A 23,796-nucleotide genomic window follows, 5' to 3' on the forward strand; every position below is an offset into this window, starting at 1 on the left:
GTTAGATTTTATAGTATATAAATTATACCTCAAAACTATAAATGTTTTTGAAAACAGTTTTGCAGGGTGAGGGGAATATATGAAATAGTCATCTTCGAGGATGTGAAGGTGAGTGTGGTAGAGAATAAAGGACCCTCTACTATCTGTATAATATAGTTCTAATTAGAAAACCTCAATATCAATATCACTTATATAATCTGACATTTGTCAAGGGCCTTATGTTCTGGATATCATATGAAAGGTGATATATTGATAATTATGTGTAGAAGAGACTGCTATATGAAGATCATTACAGCCAAGTATATTTACATGAAGCACCAGTACTGGAATAATAATTCTGTCTTACATTTATTCACTGCTTTCTGTGTGCTGGCTCTGCCTGTCTTATATGTACTAGATTTTTTTTTTTCTTAAGATTTTCTTTATTCATTTGAGAGAGAATGAGATAGAGCATGAGGGGGGGAGGGTCAGAGGGAGAAGCAGACTCCCTGCCGAGCAGGGAGCCTGATGCGGGACTCGATCCTGGGACTCCTGGAGCCGAAGGCAGTCGCTTAACCAACTGAGCCACCCAGGCGCCCCTGTACTAGATTTTTTAATGTGTACATTATTTAATTGGTTTAGAAGGAGCTGAAAAAATTGTGATTTAGAATGAATTAATGTGTACATTATTTAATTGGTTTAGAAGGAGCTGAAAAAATTGTGATTTAGAATGAATTAAGACCAGTTTCACATGATATGATGAGCTGTGTTATACACAGCTGATGAATTATTGAACACTACCTCTGAAACTAATGATGTACTATATGTTGGCTAATTGAATTTAAATTTAAAAAAAAAAAACAGTTTCTGTTGACTTTAGGTGTTATGGTGAACTTATATACACTTAGTTCAGATATCTTAATTAATTTCTTGGAAAAATCACAGAAATGTAATGCCTCAAAAATAAGCTGAGTTTGAAATAATCATGCCTGATAAGTAGTAATTTAATCAAGTAGTAGTTTTAGTCTACAGGAAGGACTACTTCTGGTTGTCCTCTATTAAAATAATCACTGTCGGGACTCTTGGTTTCCACTCAGGTCATGATCTCAGGGTCCTGGGATTGAGTCCTGCCTCTGGCTGGTGCTCAGTACAGAGTCTGCTTAAGATTCTCTCTTCCTCTCCCACTGCCCCTCACGGCCCTCTCCCAGCACGGGTGCACATGCGCATTCTCGCCCTCTCTCTCTCTCTCACTCAAATAAGTAAATCTTAAAAAAATTAAGAAATAATCACTGTCACCATCATGAATCTTTGTAAGCAAAAAGTTTTTTTTTTTAAGATTTTATCTATCTGTCTGTCTGTCTGTCTGTCTGTCTGTCTATCTATCTATCTATCTATCTATCTATCTATCTATCTATCTATCTATCCGAGAGAGAGAGCGCGCATGCAGGGGGAACTGCAGGCAGAGGGAGAAGCAGACTCCTGGCTGAGCAGGGAGCCCGATGTGGAACTCAGTCCCAGCACCCTGGGATCATGACCTGAGCCGAAAGCAAATGCTTAACCAGCTGAGCCACCCAGGTGTTCCAGGCTAAAAGCTTCTGATGTTACTTTGAAGCGCTGATTTGGTGTCTTTGTGTTTCTGAATTGTTGTATCCAGTCTGAGTTTGCATAGGTAGATCTGGGACTCAGTCCTCACAATTATATGCATATACTGCCTTGGATAAAAAGTAGCTAACAGCACTGATCTAAGAGTGATTACTGCTAAGAGTAATTATTGCTTCTTGTCCATGGATTATGTCAAATGTTGTATGTGGAAATAGAAATCTCTGTATCCTTAAAAAAAGAAATCATTGTCTAGAAACTAAGTATAATTGATTTTTCTTCGTGTCTCATTTATGACTAGAAGGATTAGAGGTTTGCTTAAACTCACGTGTTTATTGATATTGTATTTTTTAATAGTTGATTTATAAGAATTCATATTTGGAGCACGTGAGTGGCTCAGCTGCTTAAGCGTCCAGCTCTTGATTTCGGCTCAGGTCGTGATCTAAGGGTTGTAGAATGGAGCCCCCCTTTGGGCTCTGTGCTGGGCGTGGAGCCTGCTTAAGATTCTTTCTTACTCTCCTGTCTGCCCCCCTCCTTCTCTCTCTCCCTCTCTTAAAAAAAAAAAGAAAAAGAATTTGTTTTTTTTAGAGCACTTAATTATATTCCATAGAAAAATATTTGATTATAACACCCTTATAATATTCTATGTTAACAGGTATTGAGTACAGTATAGTCAAAATAGGAATGTGACAGTTCTAGATCTCTACTTGGTACTTATTAACTCTCTTGCCCTGAACAGGTAACTTAACCTCTCTTGAAGACTCCCATTTCCTCCTTTGTAGATTGAGGATAATACCAGATAACACCAGAAGTTTATAATACCAAAGTGAAGTGTAAACATCTAGCAAAGTGCCTGGTTCTAAGAGGGTGATCAAATAAGTTTCATTCAGTCAAGCTCTGCTTATATAAGAAAACTTATAATTTATAGGATCTTGGCTTTAATAGTGAAAATCTTTCCATATTCTAAGCCTAGATTTATATCTTTTATTATTTTTGTTGCGTGAAATTAATAATAACTGCCCCCAATCCTTTGATCCTATCAGTAATGCCGTTGGTTTCACCCTTTTACTATGGAATGAGAGGATTTGTCCTTCTGAAATGAAGTATACCACCAAAAGGCTATAATAAAGGATGATTTTAAGGTTTTGAACTTATGTAGCTTGCAGAATGGCGATAAGATAGAAAGTGTGAGGAAGATTCTATAGTTTTGTGGGGAGACATTGTGCTGAATTTTGGATGTGCTCAGTGAGATGCCATGTTCCGTCCATCTCTGTTAGCAAGATTCAGTGGGCATTTCAGAGCTTGAGAGTAGCAGCGGGGTGGCCTTAAAGTTTGTGCAGACTTGATGGTGGTTTCTAAATGAGCCATTCACTAAAAATGAAGATTGCAAACTTCATTGTATTTGAAATGTTCTTTCACGGTAAATGGTAAATTGCACTTTTGCCGTAGAGGTTTAGGTATTTTCACTTAAGACCTCAGAGTTTTTCTGAAATATTCTAGAGACCGTTAACAAAGCAAGGTGCATGTGGAAGTATAATTTTTGCCTGAAATTAGTGTAGCCTCCAAAAAGTTGAGCCTTGGATGTTGAACCCAGAAGCATTTGCACATTTAATGTAAGGGGTTTGCTAGCTATTTGCAGGCAATCCCCAAAGTCATCCACACATGGTGTGATTGCATTTTGGCTGAGGAATGAGTCTTGGAGCTAGAATAGTCTAGCCTACCAGTTTCCATCAGCATCTCTTTGCAGCTTTGTGGTTCTTATTTCACACAAGATCTCATTTAATCCTTATAATAAGCCTGCCAGATATTATTATTCCCATTTCATTAGTAAGAAAATATGTTTTTATGATACTCTAGAATTAGTGAATTCTTTTTTTTTTTTTTTAAGATTTTTTATTTATTTTTTTGACAGAGAGAGACATAGCAAGAGCAGGAACACAAGCAGGGGGAGTGGGAGAGGGAGAAGCAGGCTTCCCGCAGAGCAGGGAGCCCGATGTGGGACTCGATCCCAGGACCCTGGGATCATGACCTGAGTGGAAGGCAGACGCGTAACGACTGAGCCACCCAGGCGCCCCTAGAATTAGTGAATTCTTGAAGATTTGTGAACAGATTCCTTGAAGGTCAGTAACCCTGTAGCTGTTGCATCGCTATACCATTTTACTTAGGGGATGGTTCTATTGAATCCTGTTCTCCGTGTATTCAAAACATTTTTTTCCTATTTAATATTCCATAATAACATATTCATTAATTCAGCAGTCACTATTAAACACATGCACCAATGTATGCAGCCAGGGCACTGAATATATACAGATGAGTGAAGGAGACTTGGTTCCTACCCTTCTGGTAAACTTAAATCTTTTCTCCTAAGCTCCAGCAATCTAGCAGGGTAACTGTTCCTACCAGGTTCATGACCCTATCCCAGACACATTTTGGGGTAAATATTTGTTGAGTGAATATTTGTTGAATGAGTGAGGATAAATTTATCTTTTTTCTTCAGAAGTATGTTTGCTTATCACTAACTTTAATACTGTAATGATAATAAAACAGTAACAGTGTAACAAAGGCCGTTGTGTAGTGCCTACTATGTGCCCGCTCCTGTTTTGCCCCTTTGCTAGTATTCAGTCAGTTCTCAGTGTGGGTACAGTTTATTATCTCTGTTTTTAAAATGAAGACACGAAGAGGCTAAGTAACTTCTCCAAGATTCCACAGCTAGTAAATGGTAGAGTTGGGATTTAAGTAGTCCTGTTTTTAACCACTGTGTTTTACTTCCTAGGTATTGCTTAGTTTGCTAAGTATATTAATTTTATTAAAATAAAGGGATCGAATTCAGAAGTATTTTTATGTAAAACTTTTATATAAAGACAAAGAACATTCTAACAGATTGTTAAACTGAACTGTTTTATTTGCTAAAGCAAAGTTAGTCAAGATCTCCCCTAGGAAATCTGGGTAACATTCATTCATCTGACTTTTTTTGAGGTCCTGCTTATTAGCACCAGAGGACTGAAACTTGGGAGAAAGTTCATGGAAACGTGGTTTGGATCTCCTTAACATAGAGGCTGCAGCTTATGCCATAGATAGAGATCAGCCAGGATGACTTTGTTGAGTAAAAGAAAGGTAACAAGAGGAAGCCTGAAGTAGCTGCTTGGGGTTTTGGAGGGAAATGAGCAGAGAAGCAAGGAAAGAAAGAGTGTCATGGAAAAGAGTAGTCTGTCACATGCTACAGTACTCAGTATTGGGTTTCACAGAGCTGTAAGAGTGGAAGTCAGATGACTTGCTGACAAGTTTGTATATTACTTGCAAAAATATTTTTTAATTTAGACTTTTGGTTAACTCTGACCAGATTTTTCTTACACATTCTCCACATTGTTACTGAGATTTTATTTATTCTTCCTTTGTATCCAGAACAAATCCCTCTCATGATGAGTTCATTTCTATATTGAGATATATGCAAACTAACTCATTTTTTAAAGTCCTTTGGTTTTGGGCGCCTGGGTGGCTCAGTCGGTTAAGCGTCTGCCTTCAGCTCAGGTCATGATCCCAGGGTCCTGTTTCTCCCTCTGCCCTCCCCCCTGCTTGTGCTCTCTCTTTCTCTCTCACTGACTCTCTCACTTGCTCTCCAATAAATAAAATAATAATAATAATAAAGTCATTTGGTTTCCTTTATAATCCTTATCCCAGACATAACATTTATCTAAATAATCTGAGTCATCAAGAACATCTCTGTAATGTTATTGTTTTTCATGGAATTAGAGATTATTTGAAATAATAATTCAAAAACTTTATAATATACCACTCGTGCTTTGTTTTGTTTTATTTTGACATCTTCTTACTTTTCCCTAATTATCCCAACGAGATAACCCTCCTTCTATAATTTTTTCCCACACTGTTCTGTATGTTAGCACTTGTATACAACTTGTATACGGCCTTCTGTTCATGTGTATGTTTTCCTTGATAGGTGGCAAGCAACTTGAAGGCAAATATTAACTTATCCTTGTTTGTTTCCTTCATATCTCTGTTCATGATAGGCACCCAAAACCTATTGGACTGGTTAATTGGCACTTCAGGCCTTCATTCCTCATCAGTACATTGATGGGTCTTTAGCCTAACGTCATCATTTTATCATACTACTTTAAAAATTCCGAACAGGGACGCCTGGGTGGCTCAGTCGCTTAAGTGTCTGCCTTCAGCTCAGGTCATGATCCCGGGGTCCTGTGATCGAGCCGCGCATCGGGCTCCTTGCTCAGCAGGGAATCTGCTTCTCCCTCTGCCTGAAGCTCCCCCTGCTTATGCTCTCTTGCTCTCTGACAAATAAATAAATAAAATCTTTAAAAAAAAAATACCGAACGACAGTGTATGAGCCTCTTTGAACACTATGAAAACTCTGAGACAAGATTGTGTAGATCTTTCAATTAGACTGAGTGTGCTAGTTAATACTTTTGAAGTTGTTCAGGTGACTCTAATCAGATATAGTGAGCATGCATACTAGTAACTTCTTTAAGGCACTGTACCTCAAGGCTGTTCTCTTAATTCTTAAGGATGATCATGGTTCACTTTAGTACTAAAGTCACGAGTTTCTCTGTCCTTCAGAGGCATAATTTCTAATTTTTGAATTTGACAGTAAGCAGGAAGTGGGAGACAATCTAAATAAGGAAATAGGTCAGTAGTTTCTAATTTAATTTAGTTGACACTTTGGGAGGGAAAGCATAGCATTCTCATAAAATGCCTGGCCTGGCAACAGAGCTATCAAATCTGAGTAGTCCTGTCTACCAGCCTTAAAGTTACCTACCAACTCACCCCCACGTCTCACAATCTTGTTTCTGATTATTCTCTTAACATAGACTGTGTGTTCCCACCCAACAAATCTGTTTTCTGTTTCTCACAGTTACTTGTTCTTCATCAGCTTCTCATCATGCTACTTTATCTGCAGTACCCTCCCCCAGCTTCCATCCTCCCCTTTTTCAGAACATGAGTTAGCTTTTGTAGACTTTGGAAGTCTAATTTGAACAACCTCACCCTCACCCTGAGACTTTAATTTGTCTCCTACCCATACTTTTGTATGTGTTTCACACTAGGTTGCTTTTTGTTCATTTATGTCATTGTATAGCTGCTTTTCCAGTAGATTTACATCTTGACGATATTGTAAGCAAACTGAATAAAATTCAGGTTTCTTTTCTTTCGTGACCTCATGATGTAGAGCAGCAAAAGCACATAGTAGATGTTTAGAAAACAGCCAGCTTTTTCGGGTAAGCCAGTTGCTTAGCCCTGCTTATTGCTGTGCATTCATATACGTGATTGGGATGATGAATTAAGGCAAGTCTGGACTCCTCACTGAGGGAAGTGAAAAGTGGGGGTGGTGAAGCTTGCAGCCTTGGATGTTCCTCTGCCAGCACTATGGGTACTCTCTCTGCCCGCCCCAGTCAACATTCTGGGCATGAGAAGAGAAGAGGGGGAGGTGGCAAGAACAGGAACAAATAGCACAGAATTCTCTGAGGTCTGACTTTGGTGCTTTGCTGACCGTCATTGCCAGTTTCCCCCTTCATCCCTTTCATAACCCTCCCCCCCCAATTTCTTTTTTTATATCAGTGACTATAAGTCGTTTAATGAGAAACAAAACTAGGAATTGGTGGGCAGTTAAAGAAAGAAATTATGGTAGAATCTGGATATCTTGGCACTACAGCATATACTTTCTTTTATAAAATAGAATAAAGCACAACTTCTGTCGAGTTCCAGTATACCTGGCTGAAAGTGGAAGACCACAGACCCACTTAAAGATGAGCGTGCGAGGCACACTTACACGGTATCACACACGGATAGCACATTCCGTAGCACAGGCCACTGAGACTTGTGCCACGTCAAAATGATAGGTTATACCATCTGTCATGGTCTGTATAAATCTCACAGGAATAATGGAAATTGCTGATGTGAAACCTTTGAAACGTAAGGGCTTACTGTTTTCTCTGCTTCCCTGCAAAAATCTAAGGATTTAATAGCCAGAGGAAGGGAGTTTGTGATTGGCTTTTCTGTTACTACCCACAGTTTTGAACCCCTGGAGTTAGAAATCTTTTACTTTCCTCATCACATTTCTGCAGATTCCCCCTAAGACTTGATTCTAGAGTGAATTCAAACATCCTGTTTCTCATTTGCATGTAACAAATGGCCAAAGTAGCATTGTCATAGTTACTAATTGTATTTTATCATGGCTATTTTCTACATAGTGCTCTTTTTTGCTTCCTGTATTCATTTGACCCTGCACACCCATGGAGCTGCCTTCCCTATTTTTCTTCTTCCTTTTACTGCCAAATAACAGATGACCCAGATTTCTTCTCTACTGCCTGATACTCTTCTTAACCACTAGTAGTCTAACTTTTGTATTACCCCCATTCTCCCTTCTTTTAAAAAAAGATATATTTTTTTTTTCTTTAAGAGGTGGGGAAGGGCTGAGGGAGAAGAATCTTAAGCAGGCTCCACACCCCATGCGCTTGGAACCGACCTGGGGCTTGACTCGCGGGGCTCGATCTCATGACCCTGAAATCATGACCTGAGCAGAAATCAAGAGTCAGATGCCTAACTGACTGAGCCACCCAGGTACCCCTAAAAAAGGATATTCTTGAAGTTCACTTTTATCCTAGTCACCAAATTCTTAAGTCTTACTCTATTTTACCATTTCCTTGCAATTGACACTGAATTACTTCTTGGTGGATATTCTCTCTTTTTTTTTTTTGCTCCCCCTGATCCTGAATTATTCTGTTGTTATGTCTTTAGCATCCTGACTATCTTCCTACCGTGTCTCTTTCTCTTGTTCAGAATTAGCTTTGACTCCTCCTTTCCTTATGTTCAACATTTGAGATCTTTCAGATTTTCTCTCTTTGAAAGGTGTCAGCTAATCATTCTTTTCTGTCTTTCGCATTACCTATCTGAGCTCTTACCAGCGTATTTCTCAACTACCGCAGTAGCCTCCTAAATCGTAACTAGCTTTTCTGTAATTGTTAAAGAATAGATAAGTGAGTTGCTAAAAAATTATATGACACTCTTCAAAAATGCTCAGTAAAAATTAGTCACATTCAGAGCCCTCCCCCTTGAGTTCTGTCCAGTTTGCTACCTCGCCACCATTGCAGTCTCTGCTTTGACCCATTGGTGGCACTGCCCCTCCCCCAGGCCCTGAAATGAGAATGCCCATCTTGTTTAGACTTAGCAAAAACGTGTCCGTTCTTTAAGGTCCAGATCCGGCTTCCTTCCCCCACCCCCCATAATAATATTTTCAACCCGTAGTAGTCCCTCTGTAATTCTTACAGTATCAAGTCCTAATTATGTAGCATCTGTTATGAGCCAGATGTTGAGCTTTTTGGCATATGATTAATTTTAACTTAGAGGACAGGCGTTATTTCCGTTTTATAGCTGAGGAACCTGGGGCTTCAGAGGTTATATGCTCAACAGGAACTGGGATTCAAATCCAGCTCCATTTGATGACAAAACTTTGTATTTAAGATGCCAGCCATTTTGATGTGTAAAATTACAGCCTTATATCATGGCTTATATTTTTCAATCGTGTGTTGTGTTTACAACTAGGTCAGAAGTTCCTTGAGATTGGGGGATGTGTGTTAGAACTTTGTGTGCTTCCCAGGGCCCACTGTGTACTTTAGAGAACATTTTGATGAGGTGTTCCTATAGTGCTACTAATTATAATAACCAGTCTGCCTTCTTTTTGTGTTAGAGCATTCTCTAAAATGTGAGTATAAGAAAGACTGCAGGCATGGCTGCATACTTGGTTTAAGGGAGGCAGTAGAAAACCTTTGTTCTTCCTAAAGTGTGGGATATGCACCCAACAAGATGTGAAAGCACACAGTAAGAAAGCTGTTCGTTTTTCAGTTGTTTTCCAGGTCTGATGAAGCAGAAATTTCAGTTTGGTACTCGTAAGTCTTTAACACCTTTTTAACACCTTTTCTAACAGGTTACTCTCTTACAGGCAGACCTTGATGGAGCCCCAAGCGTATTTTGCAGACAGTGTTATTTAGCTGAAATTAAATAGCAGTTTTGTTTTCCTTGAACTTCTTACTGTTTCTGTTATCTTCTGTTTATTTCAAGTGATACTTATTTTTTATTTATATTGTGATACAAGTTCCTTTTAAATTAGTGTATTAAGGGGTGCCTGTGGCTCAGTTGGTTAAGTGTCTGACTCTTGGTTTGGGCTCAGGTCATGATCTCAGGGTTTTGGGATCGAGCCCTGAGTTGGGCTCCATGTTCAGCATGGAGTCTGCTTAAGGATTCTGTCCTTCTCCCTCTGCCCTTCTCCCCACTAGGACTCTCTTTAAAATAAATAAATATTAAAAAAAAAAAGTATTAACTTTTCTTAAGTCCCAATGTAATGAAGAAATATTAAGAACTTAACACAAATAGCCCATGGATGGTGGAGTCTGTGAAGGTGGTATGCGGATGCCTCAAGTTTGGGAAATAGTGGCTTAATGGAAGAAGCCATAATTCAGAGTTTCTCAAAGCTAGATTTATATTTTGGCCCTGCTGATTTTTAGTCTGTGATCTTGGGCAAGAACTTTATCTTTGTCCATTTTGATTTGTAAAATGAATATAACAATACCCACTTTTTAGGGTTGTTTGAGGTGGTTTGATATATTATCAATTTTGTTATTTTGTTTAGTAGTTATTTCCTCATTTAGTCAACTAAAAATCTTTGATAGAATTTTAAAGACAGAGTTTAATTCTTAGGATTTCTTACTCTCAAGCAATTACTTAACTACTGTGGGCTTAGTTTCCCTGGGCATGAGTATTAATAATAAAGCACTTGCCTCATAGGATTGTTTTGAGGACTAAATTAATTCATAAAATACTTAGAGTAGTACTTGGTATACTTAGAGTAGTGCTAGATAGCTGTTAGCTGCTATTGTTTTTATTTCCTTTGAAAGGGTGTAGAATCTTGGAAGATCCTGAGAACTTTTTTCTTTGTTCTTATCATTCTGACTGGGGGATGGAAGGTGTTTTGTGAGGTTTGTATATGTTTATTAAAGATCTGTTGAGTATAAAGCATTGTTGCACTGGGACGGTGGTACACTGGCAAGGAAGAATAAGGAGGTCTTTAGCAAAACTACTCTGAGCTGCCTATACCCTAAAATGATTGCAGCATGCAGTTAAACTCCAACAGAAGACTTAATACCCCAAGGAACTGAAGAGATGAATGTTCAGTCATTGTGAATTTCTGTATGTTACAGCATTTTCTAATTAAGTAAAATGCCACAGAACATTTGAGATATATATATAATTTATCACTATTTCTTTAAGGTAGTGTCATGGGTTCATATTAGTTTCATGGTTATATTTGCTACCATTCTTGTTTTGCATTTTTTATCTATTTTATAAAATACACCTGGTTTTAGGACAAGTAGTGTTTTTAAATTCTGTGGGTTAGTTATGTTAAGATGTTGGTTGTAAAACAGATGTGGTAAGCCAAATCATTTCCCTATTTTTTTTTCCCCCCTTATTTTTCTTGAGTATTTCGATTGGTACTCTTCTGAGAGGGGAAAATTGACCCTAAGACATAATACAAAACTAGAGTACAGAAAGTTTTCATTATCAAATATTTAATCCAAAAATATGATAAAACTCTCATTTACAAAATAAAAATACTGATGCTTGATTTTACACCAGATGTTGTTCCTTTGGAGCTAGATTTACAGGGCAGGTTTTAGCAAGTCACTTAATTATTTCCACTTAAATCTCCCGTTCAAGCAGTGAATTTAACTCCTTGTATTTTTGCTCATCATAACAACTCATATTTAAATATACATCTGTGTCATTTTTTAAAGGTGGCACATAGCTAGAAATCTTTGGTACTTTAGCAGAAATAGATTTTTAAAAATTAGATGTTTTCAGAGAGTAGTTTATGTTGTAATTATAGACCTGATATGAAATTTGTATTCAGAGAAATAATATTTGTACTAGAAGGGATCTTAGAGCTAGAATCCAAACCATTCTTTTGTTTTGGAGGAAGGTTGCGATATATTATGTAACTTACCTATATTCACCTAACAAGCAGTTATTAACACTTGATTCTGTGGCCTACCCACCAAAAAACGAGAAACTCTTGTTTTATGATGTAACATAGTAAAGCTCTGGTATAATTCACTTTATTATGTGAATTTACCACTGGGCAAACGTTATCTTTTATAAAATAATGTAGTGGTTAAGAGCATGGGTTTCCATCCATGTTCTGTCAGCTTGCTGTGTGTCCTTCAGCAAGCTTCCCCGGGTGTCAGTTTTCTCATCTGTAAAACTGTACCTACCTCATGGAGTTGTGAGGATGATTATATTGGTTAATGTGTTACTGAGCGTGGATGGGTACCTGACATTTATGTATATACGCTATTAGTGTTAGCTTATTATAATCATCATCATTTTTGTTATCATCCTTATCCTGTAACAACCTGCAATAGCCCGTGGCACAGGGTAGAGCATTATTGTGAGTGGAATAAATGGTTTCTGTTTATCACAAGTAACAGCAAGTTCCCAGGCCCGTGTTTGCTGACGCCTGACCGGTGGTGAAGAAGAATTACATCACAGGTGCTTAACCCTGTTCGCTCAGACTTTGCTCACAGACTGCAGACACTTCTGAGCTCTACTCTGTTCTGTGTGTTTATGAACAATAATGGGCCCGCACAATGGGCCCCCAGTCCTCCCAGTAAAAGAGCAGTAGTAGTATCAGAGTGCTATAGGTAAGAATGCATTGTGGCATCTTCAGCTTCCCCACTTAATTTAACTTTTCTGTGCTTTCGTTTTCTCATGTAAAATAGGGATAAAAGGCCTTGTCTTTCAGGAATAAAAGTTCCCTTTATGGAGACTGAATGAGCTAATTTGTAAAGTTCTTAGAATGACACCTGCCCACACTGTTTAAATGTTTAACTTTTATTATTTTTTTTAGATTTGGTAAATCAGGAGTTGCTGTGGCTCTAGAATAGTCCACTAGACCTTCTTGTAAGAAAACAGGGGTTCGATGACTAGTAACAATTCCTGAAAAATATTACTCCTTAATCAAAAATTAGTATTTAATACAGCATATCATTAGGAAGTGTTGGCTTTTCCTATCACCTTATGCGTCTTACTGGTTAAACGGGATCATTTATCTTTAAAATGTTTTAGAAGGGCAGTTTATAAGTCTGGGTTTGCTTGAGACAGTCTGGCTCATGCCTCTTGTCCAAGTATAAATAGTACCCCCTTTCACTCTTACAGATGGCCCAGGTTGGATGTACATTTTATAGTTACTCTGAGTATAGTTTACTGGCTGGATTTATTTTGCTAGACTATTCCCATGCCCCAGTAATATGTTCTAAAGGCATGCAGTATTTTAAGCTTAAGTTTTAGATGTTTTATGGTATTTTTCAAAACCACTTTTGCATTTTTGTTGTTTTTCTCCTTACCTTTAGTCTGTGTTTTAGTTTCTCTTATTCTTTTAAGTTTTTTTGTTGTTGATGTAGAAAATACAAAAAAATATTTTAATTGGGAATTTGGGACTTGAACTACCAATGAACTTTATAGGCAGTCATACTATTTTTCATATCAGACTCATGTTTAAAGGCTATCAGAAGTCTTTTATTTGTTTAGATAACTCATGACTGTGATACTGATTATAAGCTGTAAAATATTTATTGGTCTATATGTACTGCTCTTATCATAGTAGAACTGTTAACGGGAGTGTATGTGGCCCAAAGCAAGTAAAATTTATAGTTAAGGAATTAGGAGTCACACATTGCTAAAAGGAGTCTCTTTAATTATCTGTATTATTCAGAAGTTCAAATTAAGAACTTCATAAGATTTAAGAAATCTGGGGTGCCTGGGTGGCTTAATCAGTTAAGTGTCTGATGATTTCAGCTCAAGTTGTGATCTCCGGGTTGTGAGATGGAGCCTGGTGCCTGGAGCCTGCTTGAGATTCTCTCCCTGTTCCTCTGCCCCTCCACCCCGTCTCCCTCTTTAAAAAAAAAATTTTTTTTAATCTAAGTCCTCTTTTCTTTTCTTTTTAAAAAGATTTTATTTATTTGAGACAGAGGGAGCATGAGCTGGGTGAGGGGCAGAGGGAGAAACAGACTCCCCGCCAAGTAGGGAGCCCGACGTGGGGCTCGATCCTGGGACTCTGGGATCATGACCTGAGCCAAAGGCAGACGCTTAACCGACTGAGCCACCCACGCGCCCCTCAGTCCTCTTTTCTGTTGACTGTTTAACTCAACACATTCTTTATGGTTCCTTGCTTTAGCAAGTAGGATAAAATCTGCCTTCCAAATATTAATAAGCTTCTAGGTCCTATAGCAGTAATCTGTTATAGTGTGTTCTTTTGATAAATTTCTATGATAATATTAGTAGGTGAAAAAGCATATATATTTAAACTTTTTCTATTGAAAAGTTACAGGAGACATTTATAGTTCTTCTTTGTATTGAAAAGTATACCTTTTGCAAATGTAGAAAGGGAATTAATATTTATCCAGGACTTATCTGATATTTCAGTGCCTGATATATAATAAGGGCTCAAGAAAAGACTGATATACTTCTTATTTTTGAGGTGGTCTGTAAAGTATTGTGTGCCATTGTCAACACAACAGTGTGTAGACAGTTTTTTTATTTTACCTAAGGGCATACTATTGGGGAAAGACTCAGAGAACTCATACTTAAGATGATAGAAAAGTGGCTGAAATACGAAATGGAAGTTATGCATGAAAGTACAAGTGACAGAAAAGAATCAAGAGAATGTGTATTTATTTACAGAATAAGGTAAAATCATAGCAGGAGAAAGCAAAGAAGCAATGTGGTCTTGAAGCTTAAGTTTGAAATCAAAGAACATTTGAGTTGTATAAGCAGAGCAATAAGCACTAACGGTTTTGGATAAGAAAGTAATGTAGCGAAAGTGAGATGAGGTATTTGCTCTAATAAACTGCTAAGTATCTCAGAAAGGTTGGTAAGATTGCATTTCACTTTAGACCTGAGTTTACTAGGGAATTGGCAGTGGAGTTGGTCACAAAGTGTTAGCTAAAGTCTTTTAGGAATGCAAACATGCTTTATGAGTTTAGTAATGGATATGAGTTACTTGTTAGTTGGACTGGCTGTGTATTTAAATTGCTTTTATAACAAAGGAAAATACTAGGTATTAGTGTGTCCACATAGTTTGTAAACAAACTAAACACTCTGTGTGGACAGCAGTGTTTGAAAGGAAGTTAAGTCATAATGGAATGACTGGGCTTTGATGTATGCCCCTATCTTCTTTGCCATTGACTTTTTTACCTTTTCTGCTAGCCACAATGTACTATAGTGGTGAAGGGGATGTGCACATGTGATGGATCATGTGTAATGCAGAAAGCAAACAGTGTTTACTATTAGAAAATATTTAACTTTTAAAGAAATGATAAAAATGATCTTTCCACACATACACACACACAAAAGATTTAATACAAATGAAGACTAACAGAATGAATTTGGTAAATCAGGAGGGTGTGGACACCATGAGGGAGAAGTTCCCTTCAGCCCTAAGTGCATGGTACAATGCCGTATCTTGCCTTGGTTCCAGTATGACTAAGTCAAACTCTCTGCCCCCAAGGAGCTTAGTAGAGGGAGGGGATATCAGAAGTGTTTGGTGGTTAACATAATTACACAGATAACTCAAGTAATTCAGATGGTAGAAGCTGGAGTACAAGTACAAAGAAAAAGTCATTCGCTTATGGAGTAGTAGGAAGGATGGGAAATGTTACAGGAAGGAGCAGGCTCTTACAGTGTTTGTGAGGGAAGGGGTATAATTTTAATAGGCAGACATGGGTGATCTGGTGAAGGAAAAGCAAAAGCATGAAGATAGGGTAGTCCAGTCTAGATTGGCTAAAGTAAGACTGGGAAAGAATTTTGGGGCTATGTTATGTGGAGAGTCTTGAAAACTGGACTTAGAAGTTTGTTCTTTTAAATATAATAAACATTATTTGGAGCTATATTTTAGGATTGTTAATCTGGTAGCCTTGTGCGTGGGAGTGGACAGAGATTGCAGCAAAGTTGAGTAAAAAAAAAAAAAATTCATTTATTCTCCCAGCTAACAAACATATTGATACTTGTACATCAGGAGTTGTTCTAGGTGCTGGGAATGTAAGAGGTCTTCCTTATTCTCTGGAGTCTAATTCTTCTGGGAGATGTTGACAATAAATAAGTAAACAGTAGGGTGCTCTAGAAAGGTCTCTAAGATTAAGACACTTGAGCTGAGACCTGACTGGCAGAAGCCAGCCGAGCAAAAATCTGAGGGCTAAACATACAGAGGGTACAGCAAGTGCAAAGTCCCTGAAGCAGGAACAAGCAGTCTTGATTTACTGAAAGAAAAGAGGAAGAGGTGTTTCAGAATTCTTGTATTATTTACACTGTGGGAATGAGTGTGTAAGAACTGTACCTGACAGACCAGTGAAGGATGAGATAACACATTTTCTTAGAATTAATTTCCCTTGGTTACTCTTCAGTTGTCTCAGTACCTTGAGTCACTTTGCCAGATAACAAGATCTTATATAAAACCATTACATAATGATTCATTAATGGCCTGAGAATATTTTTCTCTGCATTCAGAATCTTAGGTAGCCTGAAGCACTCCAGGACCATTATATAAGCAGGACAGGTTAATATATAATAATGCCTGTGTGTATGGTTATCGTTCATGAAATTTGGTCTCACTTTTTTTCTACTCTGCTTGCTGGGGACCTAAAGGGACATTATTGCAGGTTTGCTTTTTATTTTATGCCATTTTTCTAGTGTTTAACTGTAGAGCACCCTTTGGGACAGAACATGTAAATAGGTGGTCCACATATTTTAGTCAGTCAGCATATGTTTAAAAAATTAAGGGGATTCTACGTTAGCATCTAAAAATGAGAACATATTATAGAAAATTCCAGATTTCCAGCTTCAGAAAAATCTGAAGATGGAATCATTTGGCAGATATTCTTCTATAATAGCAGTTAGCTAGAGCTTAATAGCAGTTTTCTTCACACCTGCTCTCCTTAGTTCACTACGTCCCCCCACCTGGCCAGTGTCACTAATTGATGCTGCTTGCTTGCACCTGTAGACATTGTGTTTTCAGTGGCTATTCTAGGGCAAGGGGTTAGATAGCATTGCCAGCAAAGCAAGAGGTCCTCCTATCACTGTTCTCTGTTTTTACTCTCTAGAAGAGGGTGTGCTCTGTAATAGCATTTCTCAAAGTTTGGTCTGCAGACCCCTGGTGTGTGAGGTAAAAATTATTTTCATACTAATAGTAAGCTGTTTTTTGCCTTTTTTTTTTTCCCCTGCGTTGACATTGGCATTGATAGTGCAAAGTAGTGGCAGGTAAAACTGTTGGTTCTTTAGCACAGATCAGTGCATTTACCAAATTTACTAGTATTGTGTTCTTTACTGCTGTGCAGTAAAGAAGCCAGTTTCACTTAAGAATGTTTCTTGTATAGAAAAAAAATTAATTTTATTAAGTCTTAACCCTTGAGCATATATGTCTTTTAATATTTTGTGTGAGGAAATGGTAAGTGTGCATAAAGCACTTCTCCTGAATACTAAATATGATGATTGTCTTGAGGGAAAGTACTTCTTTTTTTTTTTTTTTTTTTATAAAAGATTTTATTTATTTACCTGAGACAGAGAGAATGAGAGACAGAGAGCATGAGAGGGAGGAGGGTCAGAGGGAGAAGCAGACTCCCTGCTGAGCAGGGAGCCCGATGCGGGACTCGATCCCGGGACTCCAGGATCATGACCTGAGCCGAAGGCAGTCGCCCAACCAACTGAGCCACCCAGGCGCCGGGAAAGTACTTCTTTTATTTGAGTTGTGAGCTGTACTGTTTTTTTCATGAAACACCATTTTTCTTGAAGGAACATCTAGCTTGGATAATGGGCATATATTTTCTAGCAAATGAAGAAAGTGTGCCTGTCACTTAAAACAACTGATGTTTTTTATTACTAATGGTGAAACTTAAGCTTTCTGACAAAAATTAGGATTTTGAAAAGCTTTAGTCTACAACTGTGTGCTTGACTGCTTCCCAGTATTTAATGACTTTTCTGATGAAATTGATGGTGATACATTAATAAGGTGATTTTTAAAATATTTTATAAATGTGTCAACATTTGGAAAGTCTCCATAACTCAATGAACTAATAGTTTACTAATGACCAATGCAGGATGCAGTGCACCTGGTACACCAATGCATTTTAATGTAGGGTATGCAAAAAGGTTTATTGATACGGCTTTGGATTCCATATTGCAACTAAACTTTAAGCAATTACCATTTGTTGAGTTTTGGTGTAGTATCAAAACATAAAAATCAGAATTATCTGACAAGACTATATAAATCTATGTCTCCTAAGGTTTTCCAATACATATCCCTTTTAAGTGAGAGTGTTCTCTTATATTTAAAACAAAGCGGAAGAGGAGCAAGATGGAGGAGGAGTAGGAGACCTAATTTTGTTTGGTCCCAGGAATTCAGCTAGATAGGGATCAAACCATTCTGAACACCTATGAACTCAACAGGGGATCAAAGAAAAGAATAGCAGCAACTCTCTGAAGAGAAAAGCGACCACTTTCTGGAAGGTAGGATGTGCAGAGAAGTGAATCGAGGCGATATTCGGGAAGATAGATGGAGGGGGAAGGGGCCTCCATCGGCTGCTACCAGCAAGTGATAGAGCCCCGGAGCACAAAATCGGAACTTTTAGAAGTCGGCTCCACTGAGGGACGTTGCTCCAGTGGCTAAGCAGGGGGGTGGAACCCTCGCTGGGACAGTGTGGTCTCACGACCCTCGGGGTCACAGAAAGACCGGGGGTGCCTGAGTGCGGCAGAGCTCCCAGGTATCGGAGCGGGGAAGCCGGCTGCAGAGACGGAGCCGAGGAGTGGGCTCTCAGCTCGGGGTTGCCATAAACAGTGATCCGCGGCAGTTGGGCCACTGCTCTTCCAGCAGGGACCCAACTAGCAGCACATCTGGGGAGACTCCCCTTCCTCCCCGGGAGGAGCGGCACGAGAGCGCACCGCCAGGATCTGCTGGGTTTGGAGACTGCACACAGGGTTGGGTGTCAGAGATAGAAACGCTCGGTCACAGGCTGGGTGAGCACAGAGAGCGGCCGGAGACAGGGGAGATGGGAGTGACTGACTGCTTCTCTCTAGGGAGTGGGGCCCCGAGTTCTCAGCTACTCCAGGGTGGAGATTGGGAGGCCACCATTTTCACTCTCGTCCTCCAAAGCTGTACGGAAAGCTTGCAGGGAAGAAAAGCTCCCGAGAGCAAACCTGAACAGATTACTTAGCCCGGCCCCTGGCAAGGGCGGGGCAGTTCTGCCTCCAGCAAAGACATTTGGGAACCACGGCAACAGGTCCCTCCCCCAGAAGATCAGCAAGAACAGCCCGCCAAGACCAAGTTTACTGATCAATGAGAACTGCAGAACGCCAGCACTAGGGGAATACAGCACATACAATTCATGGTTTTTTCCCCATGATTCTTTAATCTTTCAAGTTAATTTTTAAAATTTTTTTCTTTTTGAATTTTTCTTTTTCCCTTCCAACCAACATCTTATCAATCCCTTTTTTAAAAATCTTTTTTATTTTTCATTTTTAGAGTCATATTCTATCCCTTCATTGTAGTTAACCTTATTTTTGGTATATATATAAGTTGTTCTCTCTTTAAAATTTTGGGATACAGTTTTTTCTAACAGACCAAAATATACCCTAAATCTCTAGTGTGTGGCTTAGTTCTAGTCTCCTGCCTGATCACATTCTCTCTCTCTTTTTTTTTTAATTTCTCTACTTTCTTTTTTCAACCAACTTCTTATCAATTCCTTTTATAAAATCTTTTCTAATTTTCGTCTTTACAGTCATATTCCATCCCTTCATCATATTTACCCTTATTTTTGTACATGTATAAGTTTTTATTTCTTTAAAATTTTGGGAGGCACTTTCTTCTAACAGACCAAACTATGCCCATAATCTAGTGTGTGGCACTGATCTATGTACCAGCCTGATCATATATGATCATATTCTTTTTTTTTTCCTCTTTCTTTCCCTTTCTTTTCCCCTGGTTTCAGGTCTCTTCTGATTTGTTTAGTGTATATTTTTCTGGGGTCGTTGTTACCCTGTTAACATTTTGTTCTCATTCATCTGTTCTCCTCTGGACAAAATGACAAGATGGAAAAACTCACCTCAAAAAAAAGAACAAGAGGCAGTACCGACTGCCACGGACCTAATCAATACGGACATTAGTAAGACGTTGGAACTAGAGTTCAGAATGACGATTATGAAGGATACTAGCTGGGCTTGAAAAAAGCATGGAAGATACTAGAGAAACCCTTTCCAGAGAAATCAAAGAATTGAAATCTAACCAAGTCAACCAAAAAGGCTATTAATGAGGTGCAATCAAATATGGAGGCTCTAACTGCTAGGATAAGTGAGGCAGAAGAGAGAATTAGTGATATAGAAGACCAAATGATGGAGAATAAAGAAGCTGAGAAAAAGAGAAACAACTACTGGATCACGAGGGCAGAATTCGAGAGATAAGTGATACCAAAGGATGAAATAAAATTAGAATAATTGGGATCCCAGAAGAAGAAAAATGAGAAAGAGGGGCAGAAGGTATATTGGAGCAAATTATAGCAGAGAACTTCCCTAATTTGGGGGAGGAAACAAGCATCAAAATCCAGGAGGTACAGAGAACCCCCCCTCAAAATCAGTAAAAATAGGTCAACACCCCAACATCTAATAGTAAAACTTACAAGTCTCAGAGGCAAAGAGAAAATCCTGAAAGCAGCTTGGGGCAAGAGATCTGTAACCTACAATGGTAAAAACATTAGATTGGCAACAGACCTATCCACAGAGACCTGGCAGGCCAGAAAGGACTGGCATGATATATTTAGAGCACTAAATGAGAAAAATATGCAGCCAAGAATACTATATCCAGCTAGGCTGTCATTGAAAATAGAAGGAGAGATAAAAAGCTTCCAGGACAAACAAAAACTAAAAGAATTTGCAAACACAAAACCAGCCCTACAAGAAATCTTGAAAGGGGACCTCTAAGCAAAGAGAGAGCCTAAAAGTAACATAGACCAGAAAGGAACACAGACAATATACAGTAACAGTCACCTTACAGGCAATACAATGGCACTAAATTCATATCTTTCAATAGTTACCCTGAATGTAAATGGGCTAAATGCCCCAAGCAAAAGACACAGGCTATCAGATTGGATCAAAAAAACAAGACCCATCAATATGCGGTCTGCAAGAGACTCATTTTAGATCCAAAGACACCTCCAGATTTAAAGTGAGGGGCTGGAAAACCATTTACCATGCTAATGGACACCAAAAGAAAGCTGGGGTGGCAATCCTTACATCAGACAAATTAGATTTTAAACCAAAGACTGTAATAAGAGATGAGAAAGGACACTACATCATACTTAAAGGGTCTCTCCAACAAGAAGATCTAACAATTGTAAATATCTATGCCCCTAACATGGGAGCAGCCAATTATATAAGCCAGTTAATAACAAAAACAAAGGAAACACATTGACAACAATACAATAATAGTAGGGGATTTTAACACCCCCCTCACTGAAATGGACAGATCATCTAAGCAAAAGATCAACAAGGAAATAAAGACTTTAAATGACACACTGGACCAAATGGACTTCACAGATATATTCAGAACATTCCATCCCAAAGCAACACTACACATTCTTCTCTAGTGCCTATGGAACATTCTCCAGAATAGATCACATCCTAGGTCACAAATCAGGTCTCAGTCGGTACCAAAAGATTGGGATCATTCCCTGCATATTTTCGGACCACAGTGCTTTGAAACTAGAACTCAATCACAAGAGGAAAGTCGGAAAGAACTCAAATACATGGAGGCTAAAGAGCATCCTACTGAAGAATGAATGGATCAACCAGGAAATTAAAGAAGAATTTAAAAAATTCATGAAAACCAATGAAAATGAAAACACAACTGTTCAAAATCTTTGGTGCAGCAAAGGCGGTCCTAAGAGGAAAGTATATAGCAATACAAGCCTTTCTCAAGAAACAAGAAAGGTCTCAAATACACAACCTAACCCTATACCTGAAGGAGCTGGAGAAAGAACAGCAAATAAAGCCTAAACCCAGCAGGAGAAGAGAAATAATAAAGATCAGAGCAGAAATCAATGAAATAGAAACCAAAAGAACAGTAGAACAGATCAACAAAACTAGGAGCTGGTTCTTTGAAAGAATTAATAAGATTGATAAGCCCCTGGCCAGACTTATCAAAAAGAAAAATGACCCAAATAAATAAAATCATGAATGAAAGAGGAGAGATCACAACCAACACCAAAGAAATACAAACAATTATAAGAACATTATGAGCAACTCTATGCCAGCAAATTAGATAATCTGGAAGAAATGGATACATTCCTGGAGATGTATAAACTACCAAAACTGAACGAGGAAGAAATAGAAAACCTGAACAGACCCATAACCACTAAGGAAATTGAAGCAGTAATCAAAAATCTCCCAACAAACAAGAGCCCAGGGTCAGATGGGTTCCCAGGGGAATTCTACCAAACATTTAAAGAAGAATTAATACCTATTCTTCTGAAACTGTTCCAGAAAATAGAATTGGAAGGAAACTTACAAATCATTTTATGAAGCCAGCATTATCTTGATCCCAAAATCAGACAAAGACCCCATCAAAAAGGAGAAGTACAGACCAATATCCCTGATGAACATGGATGCAAAAATTCTCACCAAAATACTAGTGATAGGATCCAACAGTACATTAAAAGTATTATTAACCACGACCAAGTGGGATTTATTCCTGGGCTGCAAGGTTGGTTTCATATCTGCAAATCAATCAATGTGATACAATACATTAGTAAAAGAAAGAACAAGAACCATATGATCCTCTTAATAGATGCAGAAAAAGCATTTTACAAAGTACAGCAACCTTTCTTGATCAAAACTCTTCAGAGTGTAAGGATAGAGGGTACATACTTCAATATGATAAAAGCCATCTATGAGGGGCGCCTGGGTGGCTCAGTCATTAAGCGTCTGCCTTCAGCTCAGGTCATGATCCCAGGGTCCTGGGATCGAGCCATGCATTGGGCTCCCCACTTGGTGGGGAGCCCGCTTCTCCCTCTCCCTCTCCCTCTGCCTACCATTCCCCCTACTTCTGCTCTCTCTCTCTCTGTGTCAAATAAATAAAATCTTAAAAAAAAAGAAAGCCATCTATGAAAAACGCACAGCGAATATCATTCTCAATGGGGAAAAACTGAAAGCTTTCCCCCTAAGGTCAGTAACATGGCCGGGATGTCCACTATCACCACTGCTATTCAACATAGTGCTAGAAGTCCTAGCCACAGCAGTCAGACAACAGAAAGATATAAAAGGCATCCGAATTGGCAAAGAAGAAGTCAAACTCTCACTCTTTGCAGATGATATGATACTTTATGTGGAAAACCCAAGACACCACCCCAAAACTGCTTGAACTCATACAGGAATTCAGTAAAGTGGCAGAATATAAAATCAATGCACAGAAATCAGTTACATTCCTATACACCAACAACAAGACAGAAGAAAGAGAAATTAAGGAGTCGATCCCATTTACAATTGCACGCAAAACCATAAGATACCTAGGAATAAATCTAACCAAAGAGGCAAAGGATCTGTACTCAGAAAAGTATAAAATACTCATGAAAGAAATTGAGGAAGACACAAAGAAATGGAAAAACATTCCATGCTCATGGATTGGAAGAACAAATATTGTGAAGATGTGAATGCTACCTAGAGCAATCTACACATTCAATGCAATCCCTATCAAAATACCATCCACTTTTTTCAAAGAAATGGAACAAATAATCCTAAAATTTGTATGGAACCAGAAAAGACCCCGAATAGCCAGAGGAATGTTGAAAAAGAAAAGCAAAGCTGGTGGCATCACAATTCCAGACTTAAGCTCTATTACAAAGGCGTAATCATCAAGACAGTATGGTACTGGCACAAAAACAGACACATAGATCAGTGGAAGAGAAGAGAGAGCCTAGAAATGGACCCTCAACTCTATGGTAAACTCATCTTCGACAAAGCAGGAAAGAATGTCCAGTGGAAAAAAGACAGTCTCTTCAACAAATGGTGTTGGGAAAATTGGACAGCCACATGCAGAAGAATGAAAGTGGACTGTTTCCTTACACCACACACAAGAATAAACTCAAAATGGCTGAAAGACCTCCATGT

The 23,796-nt window shown here is 38.6% G+C and overlaps 1 protein-coding gene across 5 annotated transcripts in view; it reads left to right on the plus strand.

Annotated features, from left to right (window-relative positions):
- Positions 1-23,796, plus strand: part of REPS1 (RALBP1 associated Eps domain containing 1) — an 86,985-nt gene that overhangs the window by 10,503 nt on the left and 52,686 nt on the right. The gene's annotated exons all lie outside the window — the stretch shown is intronic.

Source organism: Neomonachus schauinslandi, chromosome 8, assembly GCF_002201575.2.
Source record: "Neomonachus schauinslandi chromosome 8, ASM220157v2, whole genome shotgun sequence".
Taxonomy (NCBI): domain Eukaryota; kingdom Metazoa; phylum Chordata; class Mammalia; order Carnivora; family Phocidae; genus Neomonachus; species Neomonachus schauinslandi.